Here is a 22290-nt window from a genome sequence, read left to right on the forward strand (position 1 = left end):
AGAACATTCTTGAGAGTCCCTTTGATATCAGGGAGATCTAACCAGTCCTTCCTAAAATAAATCAGTTCTTAATATTCATTGGAAGGACTCATGATGAAGCTGAAACTTCAATACTCTGGTCACCTGATGCAAAGAACTGACTCATTTGAAAATACCCTGGTTTTGGGACAGATTGAAGGCGGGAAGAGAAGGGGACGAGACAGGATGAGAAGGCTGGATGGCATCACCGACTCAATGGACATGAATTTGAGTAAACTCTGGGAGTTGGTGTTGGACAGGGAGGCCTGGCATTCTGAAGTCCATGGGGTGCAAACAGTGGAACACAACTGAGTGACTTAACTCAACTGAGGAATATTAAAAAGTAAAAACTATAAACTTAGCTAATCAAAAATAATGAAGAAAAAATGGCAGGACTAAAATAAATTAAAAATTTAAATCACAGATTTAAGCCAAAGTACCAATAATATACATTTACAAATGTTTTAATAAAATAAAATAAATGTTCTCAGATAAAAAATATATTTCAAGAAATCAGTTGCAGACATGTTTTTTTCTAAAAGTCACAATCTAAGTGTAATGAGAGAAAAATATTAAGAGTAAGATGATGAACTTTTGATTGCTGTCTAAGATGTATGGAGATTGTAAGTCATCATTCCTGTGTCACAACAGGGAAAATTCTGAACAAACTGAAAACCCACAACTCTTCTTGGATTCATATGAAAACTGAGGTCACATTAATGAAGACAAGCTATTTAACATACTCAGAATTTGTATTTTTCTTCTCTTAAAATGAGATTTTAGGACTAAACAATTTCTAATGACCCAGTAGAACACTGAAATACTGCATATATACATATATGTTAGCACACAATTATGGCATATAATAATTTCTAGGAGACAATCCATTAAAATTTAAGCCACAGGATAAGAGAGATTGGTTTCCTAGAGTTACATACATATGAGGAAAACAAGAGCAACTCTAAATATTATCTATATTAAAGCTTTCTTTCTCCTCCCCAACATGAAAGAGAGGAAAAAAAAGAAGAAAGAATCTAGATGTGCTCTGATATTAAAAAAGAAAAAAAAAAGGATCTCTGTGGAGAAAACATTCGTAGTAGCTGCTTTGGAATGCGGGGAATGTTAAAGTTATATTTTATCGTTTTTCTCTTGTTCTCTTAAAATTTTTTCTTAAGAAGCACTGATAATGTATACCGTGTACACTTATACTCATATGCACACCTAATAACCAAAGTGGAGGAAAAAAAATCTATTTGAAACTCCACAAAGCAGTTGGATATTAAAAGTGATTCCTTTTCAATGATTTATTGATTATTAAAAAGCTCTGTTTGGTGCAATGAACAGTGGTAGTTTGATCAGTTCACTGAGCCAATTTCATTCTTAAATAAACCAACGTGGCTCCCTGAAGAGTTACATCTCCTCTTAAGGGTGATTGTGTTCTGAATCCATCCTTAGTAAAGAGAATGGCATATTCTGACTTTTTTCCCTGGCCCCTATCTGGCCTTGGTGTAAGAAATCAATTCCACAGCAACCATCGAACTCTGGTGTGCTGAAAGGCATGTCCAAACTATGCTTTTCTAAATATCTTTAGCACAACTGACCTCTTGTTCTTGGAGAAACAGGCTCAATTGGAACAAGAAGGAACCTGTCATGCCATTTTCCCGCTACAATATTCATTAGTTGGGGGGCGTGATCTTCTGTGTCTCTATAGAAGATTCTTACTAACAAACCTCAAGTCAGCAATCTGCTCTTTCTCTGTGCTTCAGCAACGTTTTATCAGGATAGCTAACTCTTAAATGAGCCTCTTTTCATGGCATAATCTCCTAACACTTTCGGACGCCGTTCTCTTCACAGCTACTCTTTGATCACAAGGATTACTATACTCCATAGCACGGTATTTGAAATGCTCCCAGGCCAGTCCTGTCCCACTTTTACTGCTGAGTCTGCCTTCTGGGCAATAGCAATTAGCACAAAGGGGAAGCTTGGTCACCAGGAATCTTTGCAGTTCTGGGTTCAATGTGTTTACCTAGAAAAGATGAGTCAAGTTCCTTCTAGGTTAGAATCTTCAAGGAGGAAGATTTTTTTAAAACATATATACTCACAAAATAATTTTGAAAATGGGCTTTAGACTCTAGACAAATATGGAAAAGAATCTATAAAAGAACACATTTCAGGTCAATATAGATTTCACTGAAAGGAGTATTTGCCTTTCAGATTAGTATATATTTGTATGCCTGCATGCTAAATTGCTTCAGTTGTGTCTGGCTCTTGGTGACTCTATGGACTTTATCCTGCCAGGCTCCTCTATCCATGGGATTCTCCAAGCAAAAATACAGGAGTGGGTTGCCATGCCTCCTCCAGGGGATCTTCCAGACTCAGGAATTGAACTTGCATCTCTTATGCCTCCTGCATGGGCAGGCCAGGTTCGTTACCACTAGCACTCCTGGGTGTTGAGGTCCTTTACTGGACTGGAACCTGGTGGTCTGAAGTCAACCAGAAAGTAAAGGAAAGAGAAAGAAGCTGATATTCCTTGGTAGTTGCCAATAAAGCCCCTGCACAGGGCTTGCTCTGTTCACGAAGGCCTCAGGCATCCTCTCGATGGGGTGAAGGCGCAGAGCACCTTCTCAAGAGGGTCTTAGAAGCCCAGGCAGGAAAGTGAACTCAGAGAGCCTCTGTGCCACAGGGGATCAGCCTGAAAAAGAAAGGGAGAGAGAGGCGGGGGGCGGGGTCGGGGGAGAGAGAGAGAGAGACATGGGGACCAGAGCTCTGATGGAGCAAAGGTGTTTTAATTAACGTAGTGTGTGTATATATACTGTCTTACAAAGTTGTTATTCTTAGCAAAAATAAAGATTAAAATTCCAGACTTACAAAACATAGGCAATCCATATTAAAGAGAGAGATTTGTAAACAATCACTTTTACTGTAAGGTTCACAAGGAGGAAGAGGATACTTATCACTGTATAGAAAAACTAATGAAGGAAATGCCTGGATTCTTCAGCCCCCGGGAGAGGCTTGCCTCTCCTCTTAATTCCTGAGTGTTCAGGAATTAATAAGGAGCAGAGAATTCCTCACAGATCCAAAAGAGCACACAGGAAGCCTCCTGTTAAAAGTTTCCTGACACTGGGAAGCCTATATACACATATAATGCATCTTATACTTTACATCTATAGATTTCTTCATATTATGTTGAAATAGGGTTTAGGGATACACACATGCTGAAAGAAGACAGCTGGTCAAGAATAAATTATGAGGTTTTTATAGGAAAATTCAGCTGACAGGAAATAGTGATCGCAGAGCCAAGGTGATAGATATAGAAGCATGATATCCTTTTGCTGGAATTTATTTGCTGAATAAAAATTTTAAAGTGATGTACTTTCTCATATTTGTGAGACTAGGAGTGTCTTGCTATAGCCTCTTTGGAAGGTGAGTATATGTCATCTGAAGTCATATCAATTGTAAAAGCAGAGAAGAACTATATTTTCTCTATCTCTGAAATCTTCCTTTCCCCCCCCCCTTTCCACATGTTCTGAACTCAGGTCTCCATTTAAATGTATGACTGAATGACAACATGAAACATGTATACTATCATGTAAGAAGTGAATCGCCAGTCTATGTCTGACGCAGGATGCAGCATGCTTGGGGCTGGTGCATGGGGATGACCCAGAGAGATGTTATGGAGAGGGAGGTGGGAGGGGGGTTCATGTTTGGGAACGCATGTAAGAATTAAAGATTTTAAAATTAAAAAAATAAAAAACTAAAATAAAAAAAAGAAAGGCTAATGACTTTTTAAGGAAGATTTTTATTAGCAGGAATAATGAGAAAGACCAGGTCAAAACCTTTTTTGGGTTTCTGCAAGAAAGGCAAGACAGGACAGAATAAATTGCTTAGAATTAGATAGTTTGAATAACGTACATGGGCTCTGGGCTACTTGGGTGATTTCTAACTGTCTGGTACCTGGCCCTGGATTGATTTAGGGCAGGGAAAACAGTGTTTTGGTGTGTGAGAGTTAGATAAAGGGGGTTTATATGGGATTTTGGAGAAGGCAATGACACCCCACTCCAGTATTCTTGCCTGGAAGATCCCATGGATGGAGGAGCCTGGTGGGCTGCAGTCCATGGTGTCGCCAAGAGTCGGACACGACTGAGTGACTTCACTTCCACTTTTCACTTTCCTGCATTGGAGAAGGAAATGGCAACCCACTCCAGTGTTCTTGCCTGGAGAATCCCAGGGATGGGGGAGCCTGGCAGGCTGCTGTCTATGGGGTCGCACAGAATCGGACGCGACTGAAGTGACTTAGCAGCAGCAGCAGCATATGGGATTTAGACTTAGGATAGGGCTTCCCAGGTGGCTCAGTGGTAAAGATGCTGGCTGCCAATGCAGGAGACATGGGTTCGATTCCTGGGTTGGGAAGATCCCATAGAGGTGGAAATGGAAATCCACTCCAGTATTACTACCTGAGAAATCCCATGGGCAGAGAACCCTGGTGGGCTACGGTCTCAAAGGTTCACAAAGAGTCAGATAAGACTGAGCTACTGAGCATGCACACACTCAAACAGACTCGGGGTTGGTTGGTATGTACGGAAAAGACATGCTTTCTTAATCCAATTGCTTTCTCTAAAAAGACTGCCCTGGGGAGGCCTGTGTCAGTGAGGCCATAAATATCAGAGAATCAAGAATAGAGAAAATAAGACAATAAAGTCAGTATAATTGACCCTGTGATGAAAGGATACCAAAGAGACAAATACAGAACTCAAGAAAACACAAATTGAAAACCACAATTCTGGAGGTGGGTACATAGACCAAGTTTTAAATAATGTTAACATAATTAATATTTATTATAATTTGAAATATGCTTTATCTATATCAGAACTAGAAATATGTGTTGTTTATAGAGAACCAATTCCAGAGAATCTGGAATAAATGGTCGCTTTGGTCTGTCTTCCATGACAGAGCCAAGAACCTTTAAGAATGCCTGCAGAAAGGGTAAATAGGTATTGAAGAAGCAACAGAAAAGATGGACAGGAGCAAAGGAAGAGGAGAAAGGGATCAGAGAAATTTGGGATTCAGTCATGCTTCATAAGTACAGTGAACACAGTCAAAGGCAATTCATGATGTGCACCATCTTGGGCCATGGAGTGCTCCTGATAAACTATAAGCAGAAGTTTTCTTCCTGAGAATGGAATGTCCATTTACACCCTTCCACATGTTTGATATTGGTGTAAAGTTAAGGAAAAGTGGCATCTTTGAAGAACTATTAGATTGTTACATGGATCCATGTAGGACAAAAGTGAGACATCTTGGTAAAGTCATAGAGGTGTGTTTCTTTGGTTGGTGGTAGTTTTAAAAGGAAGCACTATTACTTAGTGAAAATGTTAGTCACTCAGGTGTGTCCAACATTCTGTGACCCCATGGACAGAGCCATGAGATTCTCCAGGGCATCTTCCCGACCCAGGGATCAACCACAGGTCTCCTGTACTGCAAGCAGATTCTTTACCAACTGAGCTACAAGGGAAGTCCCACTAAGTGAAAAGAGAGACTCTGATACCAGCCTTTTTAGGTTACCTGGGGCAACTCAAGATGCAGCTAAGTTATTAGACAGAGTGCTTCTAATTTCCTACTTATTTATCAGAAATTTGACCTTACTTCAATAAGTATGCTAATCTTTTTACTTATTAGGAAAAAATAAGTAAAATTCTGTAGGCTTATGGATCAACAGGATAATAATTACAGTATTGTTGAAAATAGCAACTATGCCAAAAGGACAACTATGAAAATATCATTCCTGGGATTAAAAAAAAATCCTAGATCTCTTTTCCATAAGAAAATATCTTTAACTTCAGCCATCTCTGTTAATTTCTAAAAAGAGCTAAATTCCATCAGAATAGGTAATGTCAAGCAGCTGTTTATGGCAGAGTTAAGTGTCTCACTATCTATAAAATGTCTCCTTTAATTATGTCTCAGGAAAGCAATATAATATTTCTAATTTAATCAAAACTAATCAGAATGTATTCCCTTTTATTAATGTAAGCCAAATCCTTCTGTGGTTATATATCTTTAAATGAATCTTGTATTGGAGTTTATATACAAGAAATAGAAATCCTAAAATGGAAGGCAGTATATATATTTTTAAAGGATATAAGAGCTATTAGCAATTGATGTAAATTTTTAGCTGAAAATACTTGGATTTTTTCTAATGCCACATAATAACTATAATTTTACCTGATGGAAGGTAGTTTTGTGCTCACAAAATTTCAGCCTACAAGTAAAAACTAGACAAGGGACAGAATCCAAAACCAAGCTACCTGCTGTTAAAGAAAAATTACACCTAGGAAGACATTTTATTCAACCCACCAATTACATGCAAAAGATTTAGGTCAGGTATTTCCTGTCTGAATTAAGTACCTGAATATGACAGACTGCATTCAAACCCAATATTGTTCTTTAAAATTTTTTTTTTAATTTAAAAAATGTTATTTAAATTTCTATAGCTTGGAACTTAAGACAGCAATGCGCAAGAAAAATCTAAGCAAAATGATGGTTTTTCCCAAGTATTATTTATTTTTTATCTTCATCATTCTCCAAAATTGTGTCCTAACTTCTCTCTATAAAGAACATGGAATTGAATTGTAAAGGAAATAACATGAAATCATTCAATCATTCATTTATCAATGTGCTATTGACTATGTCCCATTATTATGTCCCAGACACTTAATACATTATCTCACTTAACTTTTGCAACTTTCAGGGTAGTCTATCAACCCCCTCTTTGGAAGATGGGAGGAATTAGGAAGCTGAGGCACTATTCAAGGGCATAGTACTGTGTGGAATAGCAGGAATTTAACAAAGTTTTGTCAGACTCCAGATTTCTACTATAGCTGTTAATGAGTTGTCAGAAGTTGCTCTTTGAAAAGAGAAAGGTGAAAACATTAAAAGAAGTCAGAGAAGAGAAAAATATGAAAGCAGATTACAACCGTGTGACCTTGTAGTCCCTTTCAACTAACACAGAATCCCTCAGTAGTTCTAAAAGAATTATTCTGTGCTTAACTATAGTTAATGTCTAAGCTTAAAATCATTCTACTTGTAATTATTTTTATTTTAGTCTCTTTGATACTTCCTTAAGCATATCTGGGGAATTTTAAGCTGCTGTTAGTGGAATATTCCCATATAAATTTTCCTTCAAGCCCTAGACTTTATCATGGTCATTTAAAAAGAAATGTCATTGAAGAGCTAACTGAATATTCTTTAATGTTTTGTTTCCTCTTCTCCTCGGATGGCCGACTTTACCAGCTGGCCTACATCTGAGGTGTTGGCCTTGATAAATATATCCCTGAGGCAGTTTATATAACTCTGTCTACTGCTTGACCTCTCCATGCATTTGATGTAACATGAAATTATGATCACGCCATGGCCTCTATATGTTTTCTGCAGAAAACAGAAATGCTATGCCTTTAAGGTGAGAGTCAGGAAGAGATATATATTATGAAATGTCACTGTTGAAAATGATCCCAGTGTTGGAAGGTAAAAGTTACCTTCTAATTTTGGACACTCGGATGGACACAGCCATTAACATCCTCGGTTCATTATGTATAAAATGAAGATAATATCACCTACCTTATAGAGTGTTTGGAGGATCAAATTACTTAATAAAAGTGAAGGACTGAAAATAGTGCCTTTTACATGAGTGCTACAGAAATATTAAACATAATGGTTATATTCAGGAAACTCTGCATCTGTGTTCAGATGAGCACTGAGTGCTACAAAAGAGCAGTTAAGATTTGAGCTCACCTTTCCATTTGCAGAACAATTGTTTAGAGGATAAGAGAGACTAGTTTTAATGATTAGGCTGAAAATGAAGTCAAGTTGACACAGTGAACATCCTACTGGGAACATGAAGGCAGACTTTGTGCTCTTTTATGTATACTTGTTCTTAAAGCAAAAAGATCTGGGCTGTTGCTGCTTTAATTCAAGGTATCCACATTAATTTCATATTTTATAAATGTCATATACTCACTGCTTAAAATCACTCAATAGCATCCTATTTCTCAGAATAAAGATCAAAATACTTATCAAAAATATCTGGCATGGCATACAGATCCATACAGAAACCCCCCAGCTTCACTATAAAGCTGTCTTCATTTTTCTGAGCTTCAGCTATTGTGCTCTGTTGGATAAAGACTCTGTGTGACCTCCTGTCATAGAGCCTTTGCTTATGCTACTTGGTGTGAAAATTTTATTTCCATTTTGTCTATTTACATATTTTCAGTATTAATATTTTTTTTTGAATTCTTTTATTTTTAAATTTTACATGCATTCCCAAACATGAACCTCCTCCCACCTCCTCCCCATAACATCTTTCTGGGTCATCCCCATGCACCAGCCCCAAGCATGCTGCATCCTGTGATACAATTGCCAGTTGTATACTGTATTGACTTCACTCTGTATAATCGGCTCCAGTTTCATCCATCTCATCAGAACTGATTCAAATGAATTCTTTTAACGGCTGAGTAATACTCCATTGTGTATATGTACCACAGCTTTTATCCATTCATCTGCTGATGGACATCTAGGTTGTTTCCATGTCCTGGCTATTATAAACATTGGGGTACATGTCTCTTTCAATTATGCCCAGCAGTGGGATTGCTGGGTCATAAGGTAGTTCTATTTGCAATTTTTAAGGAATCTCACACTGTTTTCCATAGTGGCTGTACTAGTTTGCATTCCCACCAACAGTGTAGGAGGGTTCACACCCTCGCCAGCATTTATTGCTTGCAGATTTTTGGATCGCAGCCATTCTGACTGGTGTGAAGTGGTACCTCATTGTGGTTTTGATTTGCATTTCTCTAATAATGAGTGATGTTGAGCATCTTTTCATGTGTTTGTTAGCCATCCGTATGTCTTCTTTGGAGAAATGTCTATTTAGTTCTTTGGCCCATTTTTGATTGGGTCGTTTATTTTTCTGGAGTTGAGCTGCAGAAGTTGCTTGTATATTTTTGAAATTAGTTGTTTGTCAGTTGCTTCATTTGCTATTATTTTCTCCCATTCCGAAGGCTGTCTTTTCACCTTGCTTATATTTTCCTTTGTTGTGCAGAAGCTTTTAATTTTAATTAGATCCCATTTGTTTATTTTTGCTTTTATTTCCAGAATTCTGGGAGGTGGATCATAGAGGATCCTGCTGTGATTTATGTCTGAATGCAATTTCATGAGGAAGAAGTTTCATGATGCCTGAGATGAAACAGTGAAAACAGTTGCAGACTTTATTTTGAGGGGCTCTAAAATCACTGCAGATGGTGACTGCAGCCATGAAATTAAAAGACACTTGCTCCTTGGAAGAAAAGACAGCATATTAAAAAGCAGAGATGTTACTTTGCCGACAAAGGTCCGGCTAGTCAAAGCTATGGTTTTTCCAGTAGTCATGTATGGTTGTGAGAGTTGGGCTATAAAGAAAGCTGAGTGTAGAATTGATGCTTTTGAACTGTGGTATTGGAGAAGACTCTTGAGAGTCGCTTAGACTGCAAGGAGATCCAACCAGTCCATCCAAAAGGAAATTAGACCTGAATATCCATTGGAAGGACTGATGCTGAAACTCCAATACTTTGGCCACCTGATGTGAAGAACTGACTCACTGACAAAGACCCTGATGCTGGGAAAGATTGAAGGTAGGAGGAGAAGGGGATGACAGAGTATGAGATGGTTGGATGGCTTCACTGACTCGATGAATAGGAGTTTGAGTAAGCTCCAGGAGTTGGTGATGGATAGGGAGGCCTGGTGTGCTGCAGTCCATGGGGTTGCAAAGAGTCAGACAGAACTGAGCAACTGAACTGAACTGAACTGAGATGAAATTAAGGTCCTGTATGCCCATATAAACTTTTATGACCTTTGTTCATATTTTTTCACCTTTCTTCATATTAATAACCATAGTTAGAAACCACTGTATGGGGTAATAATTTGATTAAAATGTATTTACCCCATTAAACTCTAAGATCTGTTAAGTCAAAAGGGGTTTTATCTGCATTTGTTCAACATTATAATCTCATTATATTTTTCTATAATGGATCCCCAATTAATGAAGGAGTACATACACAGACACACACAAGTATGTGTTAATATGTACATATACATATTTGCATGTATGTATATATACACACAAAAAACTTTTAATAATGTATAATTTATTATTAACACATTTATTAACTTATCCAATGGATATTTGAATATGTATTGAGCAACTAAAACATGCCTGATACTCCTCTATTTCAGAGGAATACAGTCATGAACTAACGGGACAAGCTTCCATTTTTGTGGAGCTTATTTTTCTCATGAGAGTGAAGGTAAGACAAACCATGTATAAAAATTAAAATGTGTAGATTGTTAATCTGAAGCATGCTATATAATGTAAGAAAATGGCTGACAGAGATAACGGGAGACTGCTTCTGAAGAGATGGTATTTGAGCATAGATTTGAATAAAGTGGTAGAGTCTGCCTCAGGGAGCTTCCACATCTAATTACTTTTGTATTCTTGGATGTTGTCCTTTCTTGCCTTAACTTCTAGGTACACTAATTGGCACTACAGCCCTAAAAACACTCAGGCAGGCAAATTCCTCTAAAGGTAGGGATGGATTCACTGTTGTCTATCCAGCGTGAGCTAAAAGCCCCTTCATAGTTTCAGTTCAGTTCAGTCGCTCAGTCATGTCTGACTCTTTGCGACCCCATGAATTGCAGCACACCAGGCCTTCCTGTCCATCACCAACTCCCGGAGTTCACTCAGATTCACGTCCATTGAGTCCATGATGCCATCCAGCCATCTCATCCTCTGTCGTCCCCTCCTCCTGCCCCCAATCCCTCCCAGCATCAAAGTCTTTTCCAATGAGTCAACTCTTCACATGAGGTGGCCAAAGTACTGGAGTTTCAGCTTTAGCATCATTCCTTTCAAAGAAATCCCAGGGATGATCTCCTTCAGAATGGACTGGTTGGATATCCTTGCAGTCCAAGGGACTCTCAAGAGTCTTCTCCAACACCACAGCTCAAAAGCATCAATTCTTCAGCGCTCAGCCTTCTTCACAGTCCAACTCTCACATCCATACATGACCACAGGAAAAACCATAGCCTTGACTAGACAGACCTTAGTCAGCAAAGTAATGTCTCTGCTTTTGAATATGCTATCTAGGTTGGTCGTATCTTTTCTTCTAAGGAGTAAGCGTCTTTTAATTTCATGGCTGCAATCACCATCTGCAGTGATTTTGGATTACTTTTGTCCAAAGATAAACTTTAATATAAAAGTGAAATTACCAAGAGTAAAATAAATTCAATGAGGGGTTGCAAAAAATGATTTGTTTCCATGACATCATATTTTCCACCTAAGAACAAAACAAATATGTGACTAGACTTACTATGTGTCTGTAATAATCTCTTAGTGCTTTGGTTATTTAAATTGATTACTGAAAAGTTGACTACTGCATAGCATTCATTAAAGATGAAGTATAAATTATCCAGAGGAATATCATCCTTTTAGATAACAAAAATGAATTTCCAACCATAGATTAGAGATTTCCCTCCAGCCTGAATGGTTAAAATCAAACTCCACAGTATAGCACATTTAAGGCAAAGAACTTTATAATAACAAGTATTTGAAAGCATACACTTGGAACTAATCACCAATGGTCAGTTCTTATAAATTGACTATGACAAAATGTTGACTTGCAATTTCCAATAAGGTAGCCACTAACCACAAGTGACCATGAAGTACCTGACATGTGGCTTATGATATGCCTGAGGAAATGCTTTTTTCACTTAATATTAATTTAAGTTAATTTAAGTTTATGAAAAGTGAAGAAGAGCAACTTCTTATTCCATTGAAACAGTCATTGGAACAGTCATTGGAACAGTCATTGGAACAGTCATTGGAACACTGAATGTAACTTTGTCAGGATTGCATTCTATCGGATGCAGCATGTAAGATATTGCTGTATTTGGGTGTGCGTGTTAAATGTGAATGTCATTCTGAGTATTACACGAAACACATCACTGATCTACTTGGAGTCAACAGATTCAGTTCAAATGACTTTTCCCATGTATCAGTCTAATGTACTGTAATATGTTTACTTGAATGTTTTATGCAGACAGCAGTACTTAAAATGATACCACTGCAATTGTAACTGGTAATTAAATTGCAGTATCACACATTTTCACTGGTATAAAAGAAATAAGCATGGACACATTTTTACTTAAAACCAAAGTATTCTAATGATGCAGAATTGAGTGCAGAAGCAGCAGAGGAGCTGTCATACATCAAAGAGAGGGAAAAAAAAGAAAGAATACTAGATGCAGGCATATCAAATATTTCACATTGACTAACAAATGCAATTTACTGTGGCAGAGCAAAAAGAAAACTTCATTTTTCCATGTAAAATATATTCTTTAAAATAATAAAGTAAATAATATTATAAGATTTGTTTCACCAATTATTTTTTAAAAAGGAAGAGGAATTGCCAATGACTTCAGATTTCCTGTACTGTATTAAGTAAGGAGTCTGGAAATTGCCTCTCTGTTCTAACAATGAGTAAATAAAAAATCAACAACTCTTCTTGAATGCGTCAGAGAGTTGAGGTCGCAGGGCAGACCACTCCTCCAGGACTATAAAGACAGGTGGAAACAGGGAGTGATGCCTTAAAGAAGAATTTCAGGAGTAGAAACCTCCGCAGCAATCAGTGCCAGGGTAGGGAGACATAAACTGTAATTGATGAATTGCTGGAAACTCAGTATAGACTGTCTGAGAGTTAAATACTTCAGGTGATTTAGTCATAGGGGACACTCCATTTTTTTGTGAGCTTTATTTGGTTTTATCAGCTGGGTTCTTATAGTAAGAATTAGAGGGGAAAAAAAAATCTCCTCTGGCTTCCAACAGGGGAAGGGTTAAAAGGAATCATTTTGAAATACACCAGAGCACTCTGTTCTTTTTTTACAAGCACTCCCCTCAGGAGAAACTAGTAACCAGAGCCTAACTTGCTATATTCTTTTTATTTTATTTTTTTTTTTAATCAGAGCCTAGGGCTTCCCTTGTGACTCAGTGGTAAAGAATCTGCCTGTCAATGAAGGAGACAGGGGTTCAATCCTTGGTCTGAGATTGTCCTACATACTGTGGAGCAACCGAGCCCACGCACCACAACCACCGCGCCTGTGCTCTCTGAGCTGCAACTGCTGAGGCCATATACCACAACTACCGAAGCACACATGTGAGAAGCCACCACAATAAGAAGCTGCCCACTGCAACTCGAGAGCAGTCCTTGCTCACCACAACCAGAGAAAAGCCAAAGCAATGAAGATCCAGCACAGCCAAAATTCAATGAATTAAAGAAAAAAAAATCCTAACTGCAACTGCTTGTGTGTGTTTTAGTCACTCAGTTGTGTCTGACTTTTTGTGACCCCATGAACTATATAGCCTGCCAGCCTTCTCTGTCCATGAAAATCTCCAGGGAAGGCTACTGGTGTGGGTTGCCATTTCCTTCTTCAGTGGATCTTCCCAACCCAGGCATCAAACTCTGGTCTCCTGCACTGTGGGTAGATTATTTACCCTCTGAGCCACCAGGGAAGCCCAGTGCTAAATGCTTGGTAGAAGGGATATACCCAAGTCCAGTCAGCTCTAAACTTTTACAAAGGAGAAGAGAAATATTCAGCTCTAGCCCACTTTAACCATTCTGGTCCACCAAATGGGGGTGGGAGGAGGACTCTTAAATACTTCAAGTTCACAGTACAGAGGTGAAGGCTTACAAAAATACTGAGACCTAATCATACAACCATAGAATGCTTCCTCCCTCCCCCAACAACTTGCCACTAAACTACTAAAGGTGTATTTATGGCAGTGCCTTTTGTCCATTACATCATATACAGCTACCAAGACAAAAAGAATTACAAGGCATACTCAAAGGCAAAAAACACAATTTGAGGAGACAGAGCAAGTGCTAGAACCATAGTGACAGAAATTCTGAGACTGGGAACTTGAAACAAATATGATTAAATGGTAAGGGTACTAAGAAATAAAGCAGACTGAACGCAAGCACAGATGGACAGATGTACAGAAAATTGGAAAACCTAAGAAAGAATCAAAAGAAATAATAAATATTAAAATAATAAGAAGAGATTTAAAAATGAAGGGTTTTGAAGGCAAATGATAGACTAGATATGGAAGAGGGATGAATCTCTGAACTTGAGAAAGCCTCAACAGAAATACCCAATAGGACTTCTCTGGTGGTCCAGCGGCTAAGACTCTATTCTCTCAATGCCATGGATTCAGGTTCAGTCCCTGGTCAGGGAACTAGATAACACAAGCTGCAACTAAGAGTTTGCATGCCACAACTGAAGATCCATCATACAGCCAAAAAGACCCAGTGCATCAAATAAACAAATAAAAATAAATAAATATTTTAAAGTAAATAAATAATCAAAAAATAAATATCCCAAACTGAGAAGCATAGAAAAGAAGACTGAAAAAAACCAAACCACAAAATATCCGGGAGCATGACACAGCTATAAAAGGTGTAATACACATACAAGGAAGATATCAGGAATTTAAAACAAATTACAGAGGGATGGTAGAAATATTAAAAATAAAAATAACAGCATTTCCTCCAAGCTAATGTCATGCACTAAATTAAAGATCCAGGAATCTCAGATAACAATAAGTAGGATCAATGTGAAAACAAACAAACCTATGCTTGGTGATACTATTTTCAAAATACAGAAAATCAAAGATGAGGAAAAAAATGTCCAGAAAAAAATCTGAGAGCAAAGCACCTTATGTGTAGAAGAACAAAGATAATAATTACATTCAACTTCTCACAAACCATGCAAGCAAGAAGTGGGATGCAAAGAAATATTTAAAGTGTTAAAAGAAAAAAAGAAAAATTAAAATGCTCTCAGCATTCTTTACTCTGAAAGAATATCCTTCATAAAGGATGAAATAATTGCTCAAACAAAATAGAAGAAATGTGTTACTAGTAGGTCTGCATTGCAAGAAATATGAAATAACTCCTTAAGGAAGAAGTAACGATACAGATCAGAAACTTGGATCTACTATAAAGGAAGGGAGAACACAAAATTAGGAATAAATGAAGATAAAATAAAACTTCATTTTTCTTATCCTAAATTGATCTAACAGAAACAAGTTTGTTCAAAATGATAATAGCAAAAATGTATTTGATGATGTATATTTACGGATACATCTCTGTGCGTGTGTGTTATTCATACTACTCATGAAGCAGCATAGTGCTATTCAAGAATAGACTTTGGGGGCACTCTCTGTGCCCCTTTTGATGTCTATGTCAGAAGCTTTCTCTGTCCCTTTTAACTTTAATAAAACTCTGCTACACAAAAGCTATTGAGTGATCAAGACTGGTCCCTGGTCCTGAAGTTAAATCTTTGGAGATCACAAATTTGACACCGTTCACCAGAAGCTATCATCCTGGGGGCTTGTCCAGGATCTCCAGGACAAGGAAGGGACCCTCAGAGCTCTAGCCTGTCCGCTTTCTCAGTATACACGCTTTCTGCTTCACTTTACGGTGAAGCTTTTCAGTGTGCTTGTGTGAATGAATGACACACTTGCAAGTGATGAGCCCCGCCCTGCGGTTTCATGGTTCCTCGTAATGACTGAAGGCAGTCCCCAAAAGGGGAGCCTTGTCAGGGGTTTATACTGACCTGCCAATGCCAAGAGACAACCAAGGTCCCTGTGAGGGGAGCAACCAGAAATAGGCGAAGCGTGTGGCCTGAACTTTCCTTCCTCTGTCACCTTTTCCTAATCTCTTTGACCATTTTGTAATTGCGTGGGGAGTTAGAACTACTAACATAATCTGCTGGATCATAGACTTTCAAGGGACTTGTGATCCATGCTGTTACTAGCACTTTTATTTAGACCCCATGTATGGAAGCGTCCAGCCTTGCTAGCAGCTGAAAGTTACAAGAGCACATTTAGGAGCGAGGTGGAGCTCCAGCTCCAGGAACGTCTCTTAGGCTAGAGGTCACTCTCTTGGCTGCCTGCTTCAGGGGCCAACAACCGGAACGTGAGTCTGCGTCATGGCTGTGCCTCCTATCTATGTGGACAGAAGCACCGCTGGCGAGCAAGAGGTTTCTGAAGACACAGATCAGAGACTGGAGGATCTGTTCAGATTGGAAGTGCCGGGGGCCTCTCCCTTTGGTAGTGCTAGCTGTTAGCAGACGAGAGAAAGCTCTCCAGTGGCTTCTGTCTCAACTCCCTAGATATTCCTTTTGTGGAATCTGTGGGAATGAACTGGCAGGACTGGCCCTAGTAGCTTGAGGACAAAAACCACCTTTTCCTTGCTGGCCAACCCTCCACAACCCCTTTTGCTATCATGTATACTGGTGTGATGACACTCAGAAGGGACAGCTTGGTTTTTGTTTCTCCCTTGATAACTTAATGCTTCTATTGTGGTCAGGACTGTACTCAGGAATGTGCACAGGCACATGTAAGCCAGATGCTTCCCCTAGTCCTCCTAGCTTGGGACACATTCTGGAAAGCTACTCTGGTACACTCTGGGTAGCATCAGAGAAAAGGGAAAAACAAAGCTTTTGGAGGTAAGGAACTCGAAATCAATTTGAGATGCCATCAGGTCCACCCCATCTCAGTGGTAGAACCAGGAGGGACGAGTAAGGTGCCTGCGTAGGTAAAGGACAGACTAAGTCTGACCAGGGAAGGAAAGCTTTGGTGGAGAGTCTGTCTACACCCCCATCTAGAGTGGGGAGGAACACCTCTGGCGGAAAGAAGCCATGGCTGTGGATGCCGCTTTTTTCTCTCTTACAGTTCCAGAACCCCTCCTTTACCATGTATTTTAAAAACTGGGACACGTTTGACCCCCAGAGTTTAAAAAAGACATGCCTGATCTTCTGTGTTACTGAATGGCCATGCTATCCTTTGGAAGACAGGGAACTCTGGCCAGTTGAAGGGTCTCTTAATTACAATACTGTTTTACAACTAGACCGGTTCCGTAGAAAATAAGGGAAATTGGTAGAAGTGATATATGGGTTGCTCTTCAACTCTCTGCAAGACATGCCAGACTTATGTCCTAAGGGTGCAGATTTAGGTGTGAAACCTTCAGCTCCCTCCTGTCCTCTTACTTTGCCCCTGTATCTGGGGCTCCTAACTGAACAGGATGAGAATCAGTGTCCCTCCCAGGAGGGGGTGCCTCAGTCTCCGTAGAAATTCAAACAATGCCGGTTGCAGTCGAGACTATCAGGAGGATCCAGAAAAGTACATAGAAGCTTTTACAGGATTAAGTTCACTTTATGAGCTTACTTGGAGAGATGTAATGTATGTCTTGGGACAGATTCTGACTCCTGACTCGAGACCTCGAGTTTTGGGATAAGCTACTTACTTTTGGAGATGAATGGCTTGAACGTGAGACAAGGGTGAAGGGAACATGAAATAGCCCTTCTCCTTACTGGGAGCCAAGCAGTTCCCATGATAGAGCCAAACTGGAACTATAACATGGCTAAAAGAGGGTGGGATCAGAACCAGTTTGCCAGATGTATTCTTGAAGGACTCAAGTGAGCACGCACTAAGACTTTAAACAATGCTAAATTGAATGACATAGAACAAGGAGAGAAGGAAACTCCTTGTAAACTCCTAGATAGACTACGGGAGGCTCTGTGCAAGTTTACTAACATTGATAGCAAAAGTTTGAGGGAGGAATAATCTTAAAAGATAGATATCTCACTCAGTCAGCTCCAGCTATCCACTGTAAGCTATCCAAACACAAAACACAGGCGTTTGGACCAAATCAGTCGTTAGAAAAACTGCTACAGCTGGCTCAGACAGTAAATTACAGTAGAAAATACGAGGAGAAGAACAGGAAAGAAAAAGACCCAAGCAAAACACTGAAGCCCCAACAATGGCTGTTAGACTTGCTCTCAAACAGCCTGAGGAAAAATACCCAGAGGGACCCTGGTGAAAAGGGATGAGCTTGTTTTTACTGTGGAAAGGAGGGACATCTCAAGCAGGATTGCTCTCAGGCATCTAAGCTGCCCAAGGTTCCATGTCCTGTCTGCAAAGGACCATACTGGAGAAGAGACTGCCCTCCAAAGTGCAGGCCCCAGGGGTCGGATTCTCAGGACAATCAGGACTGAAGGTGCTTGGGGGTACCCACACAGGCCCCCATCCTAATAACACCTAAGGAAACCTGGGTATTAATAACTGTGAAGGGCTGATCAGTCGATTTTCTCTGGACACTGGGGCAACTTTCTCTGTGCTCACTGAAGCCCCTGGTCTGCTTTCCTTCCGATCCACTACCATAATGGTGCTGAATGGACAAACTGAATGCTATTATTTCAGTCATCCTTTAAGCTGCAATTGGGACTTTATGCTATTTTCTCGAGTTTCTAATAGTGCCACAGTCTCCCTCATCCCTTCAGGGGAGGGATATACTGAGCAATGCTCAGGCCTCTGTTTTCATGAATATGGAACCTGCTCTTTTTAACTGAACAAAATGTAAATCTTAGAGTGTGGGCTGATGAAAAAACTGCGGGTCGAGCAAAAAAGTACTGTTCCTGTCATTATTAATCTCAAAGACCCTCACCTATTTTTGCACAGCAAAAGCAGTACTCACTAAAGCCTGAGGCTAAGGAATGGGCAAAATCTTACTGTACTGACTTTTCATGATGTAAGTAGGATCTTAAACTCTAAAGTTCAGAGCAACAATGATCCACCTTTAAAGCTACTGTAACTCAAGGGGTGTCAGAGCTCTAGGAATAAAACATCACTTATACGGTTGCTAGAAACCCCAATCTTCATAAAAATTTAAAAAGGCTAATGACATTATTAAGAGGCATCTGTGTAAGCTAACTCATGAAATACAAGATAGTTGGCTTAAAGTTTTACCCATACCTTTAATGAGGGCTTGAACTTCCCCCTCAGTAATGGGATTATCTCAATGACAGACCATTTATGCACACAGATATTGTCATAGATCCTGAAACCTTAGAATTAACTAACTATGTGACCCAGCTTTCAGCTTTTCAACAGACATTATGAGAACTCTAGGGGGTGACCCATGACTCAGCCTCCACAATTGGTCTAATTGCTCGGTCTGTGGAGCACTACCCCTCTTCATCAACTGAAGACTTCCAAAGGTGGGTTTCTCTACTTCAAGGATAGGGCTTTCTTCAACTCTGTGAAAACTTTCACCAACAATAATCTTATATGACACCTCTTCTTGATCTGATAACATCTAACAATCCTAAAATGGACTAATGTAACTATGGACATAACATAATTTTTAATTTTGATTATGTTTTAAGTTTGTTTAATGACTTATTTTGCTCCCTATATCTGTAACTGTGTAACTGGATTTGTTTGTAATCATCTGAAAGCTTTTAGGTAACAAATGGCTGTCCAAGATGTTACCAGTGCCACAGCCTCCTCCAAGTATTATTTGGGGTCCCTGGATCAGAGACTCTCAATAGGAGGGTTAGGAGAATATGTTGCCTCAACAATTTAGGGACAGAGCCCTTCAACAGCAGGAAGTAGTTATGGAATGAAAATGACACCCCTTTCCCTTGGCAACATAATTCTCCTAAAAGAAAAGGGGGGAAATGAGGGAGTCAATTCCTAGGTACATTGATAAGAAATCCAGGGTCCCCAAGGAGAAGAGCGGGGTCTGGGGCTCTGGAAGAGGAGATAGGGGTCTGGAATCCTCAAGGAGGAGGAAAGGACAAGGTCTTTTTTTCCCTCTACATTCATAAAACATTTTTTTTTCTTTAAGCTGGGAACTGGAACTGATGATTATACAACAAACAACTCAGTTTAAATTCTGTACTGAGGACTATATAACAAAAAATGTATCCTGCTTGAGGACAGTTTCCCCTTCCTGAAACCTTCTGACTAATCCTGATACATTAAAATGTATATTATGGTAGTGGTTCTGGTAAAATCTTTCTATTGTTAAGTTCTAAATAGGAAAATGAGTACCTCATTGCTGTATATTGTAACCCTGCTTATTTAACTTATATGCAGAGCACATCATGAGAAATGCTGGACTGGAAGAAGCACCAGCTCGAATCAAGATTGCCAGGAGAAATATTAATAACCTCAGATATGCAGATGACACCACCCTTATGGCAGAAAGTGAAGAGGAACTAAAAAGCCTCTTGATGAAAGTGAAAGAGAACAGTGAAAAAGTTGGCTTAAAACTCAACACTCAGAAAACGAAGATCATGGCATCTGGTCCCATCACTTCATGGGAAATAGATGGGGAAACAGTGGAAACAGTGGCTGAATTTATTTTTGGGGGGCTCCAAAATCACTGCAGATGGTGATTGCAGCCATGAAATTAAAAGACACTTACTCCTTGGAAGGAAAGTTATGACCAACCTAGATAGCATATTCAAAAGCAGAGACATTACTTTGCCAACCAAGGTCCGTCTAGGCAAGGCTATGGTTTTCCAGTGGTCATGTATGGATGTGAGAGTTGGACTGTGAAAAAAGCTGAGCACCGAAGAATTGATGCTTTTGAACTATGGTGCTGGAGAAGACTCTCGAGAGTCCTTTGGACTGCAAGGAGATCCAACCAGTCCATCCTAAAGGAGACCAGTCCTGGGTGTTCATTGGAAGGACTGATACTGAGGCTGAAACTCCAATACTTTGGCCACCTCATGCAAAGTGTTGACTCATTGGAAAAGACTCTGATGCTGGGAAGGATTGGGGGCAGGAGGAGAAGGGGACGACAGAGGATGAGATGGCTGGATGGCATCACTGACTCAATGCACTTGAGTTTGGGTGAACTCCGGGAGTTGGTGATGGACAGGGAGGCCTGGCATGCTGCGATGCATAGGTCGCAAAGAGTCAGACACGACTGAGTGACTGAATTGAACTAAATCCTGTGGTCTTAAAATGTAAATCGTGGGAGTGGGTCTGGCAAAATTTTTACAACCTCTAGACATTCTTTTGATTTATCATAATAAATAATTTTAAAAGGATATAATTCCCTTGCTAAGATTGGCAAGTCAGGCATTCTCCATACCCCTGCTTATGTCCAGGTCAGAAGTTTTCTCTGTCCCTTTTCACTTTAATAAAACTCTTCTATACAAAATAAAAGAGAATGTACCTGGATTCATTGTAAATGTATAATGCAAACCTACAACAACCATCCCACTGCTGGGCATACACACCAAGGAAACAAGAATTGAAAGAGACACATGTACCCTAATGTTCATCGCAGCACTGTTTATAATAGCCAGGACGTGGAAACAACCTAGATGTCCATCAGCAGATGAATGGATAAGAAAGCTGTGGTACATATACACAATGGAGTATTACTCAGCCATTAAAAAGAATACATTTGAATTAGTTCTAATGAGATGGATGAAACTGGAGCCGATTACACAGAGTGAAGTAAGCCAGAAAGAAAAACACCAATACAGTATACTAACACATATATATGGAATTTAGAAAGATGGCAATGATGACCCTGTATGCAAGACAGCAAAAGAGACACAGATGTGTAGAGCAGACTTTTGGACTCAGAGGGAGAGGGAGAGGGAGAGGGTGGGATGATTTGGGAGAATGGCATTGAAACACGTATACTATCATGTAAGAAATGAATCTCCAGTCTATGTCTGATGCAGGATACAGGATGCTTGGGGCCTGTGCACGGGGATGACCCAGAGAGATATTATGGGGAGGGAGGTGGGAGGGGGGTTCATGTTTGGGAACACATGTACACCCATGGTGGATTCATGTCAATGTATGGCAAAACCAATACAGTATTACAAAGTAAAATAAAGTAAAGATAAAAATTAAAAAAAACTATACAAGGAGGAAAATAAGACACAAATAGCAATAAAGAAAAAGGGCAACAACAATAAAAAATAAAATTCATGGTAAATAGTAATGAAACAAGTCAATAAATAGTTTTAATATTAATAACATAAGTTTACCAAAGATCTAGAGTAGATTAAAAAATAAAAATGACCCTACTCAAATAACTACTGTAAATGGATGTATGAAGATATACAATGCTAACACAAATCAAAAGAATCCAGCAGTAACTGTACTACATTTAGAATCAGCAGACTTCAAAGCAAGGGAACTTAGTAAGGATTAAGAATGGTATTACAGCATAAAAAAGGGTCAAATCTCCAATAAATTATAAGAATAATTAAGATGTATGTGCCTAACAACAGATTGTCACACATCATCAGTCAAAAACTGACAGACAGAACCGCAAAGAAAAAGGGATTAGCCTACCATTGTAGCTGGAGACTTCAACACCA

The sequence above is a fragment of the Ovis aries genome, chromosome 14 (genome assembly GCF_016772045.2).
Source record: "Ovis aries strain OAR_USU_Benz2616 breed Rambouillet chromosome 14, ARS-UI_Ramb_v3.0, whole genome shotgun sequence".
Taxonomy (NCBI): domain Eukaryota; kingdom Metazoa; phylum Chordata; class Mammalia; order Artiodactyla; family Bovidae; genus Ovis; species Ovis aries.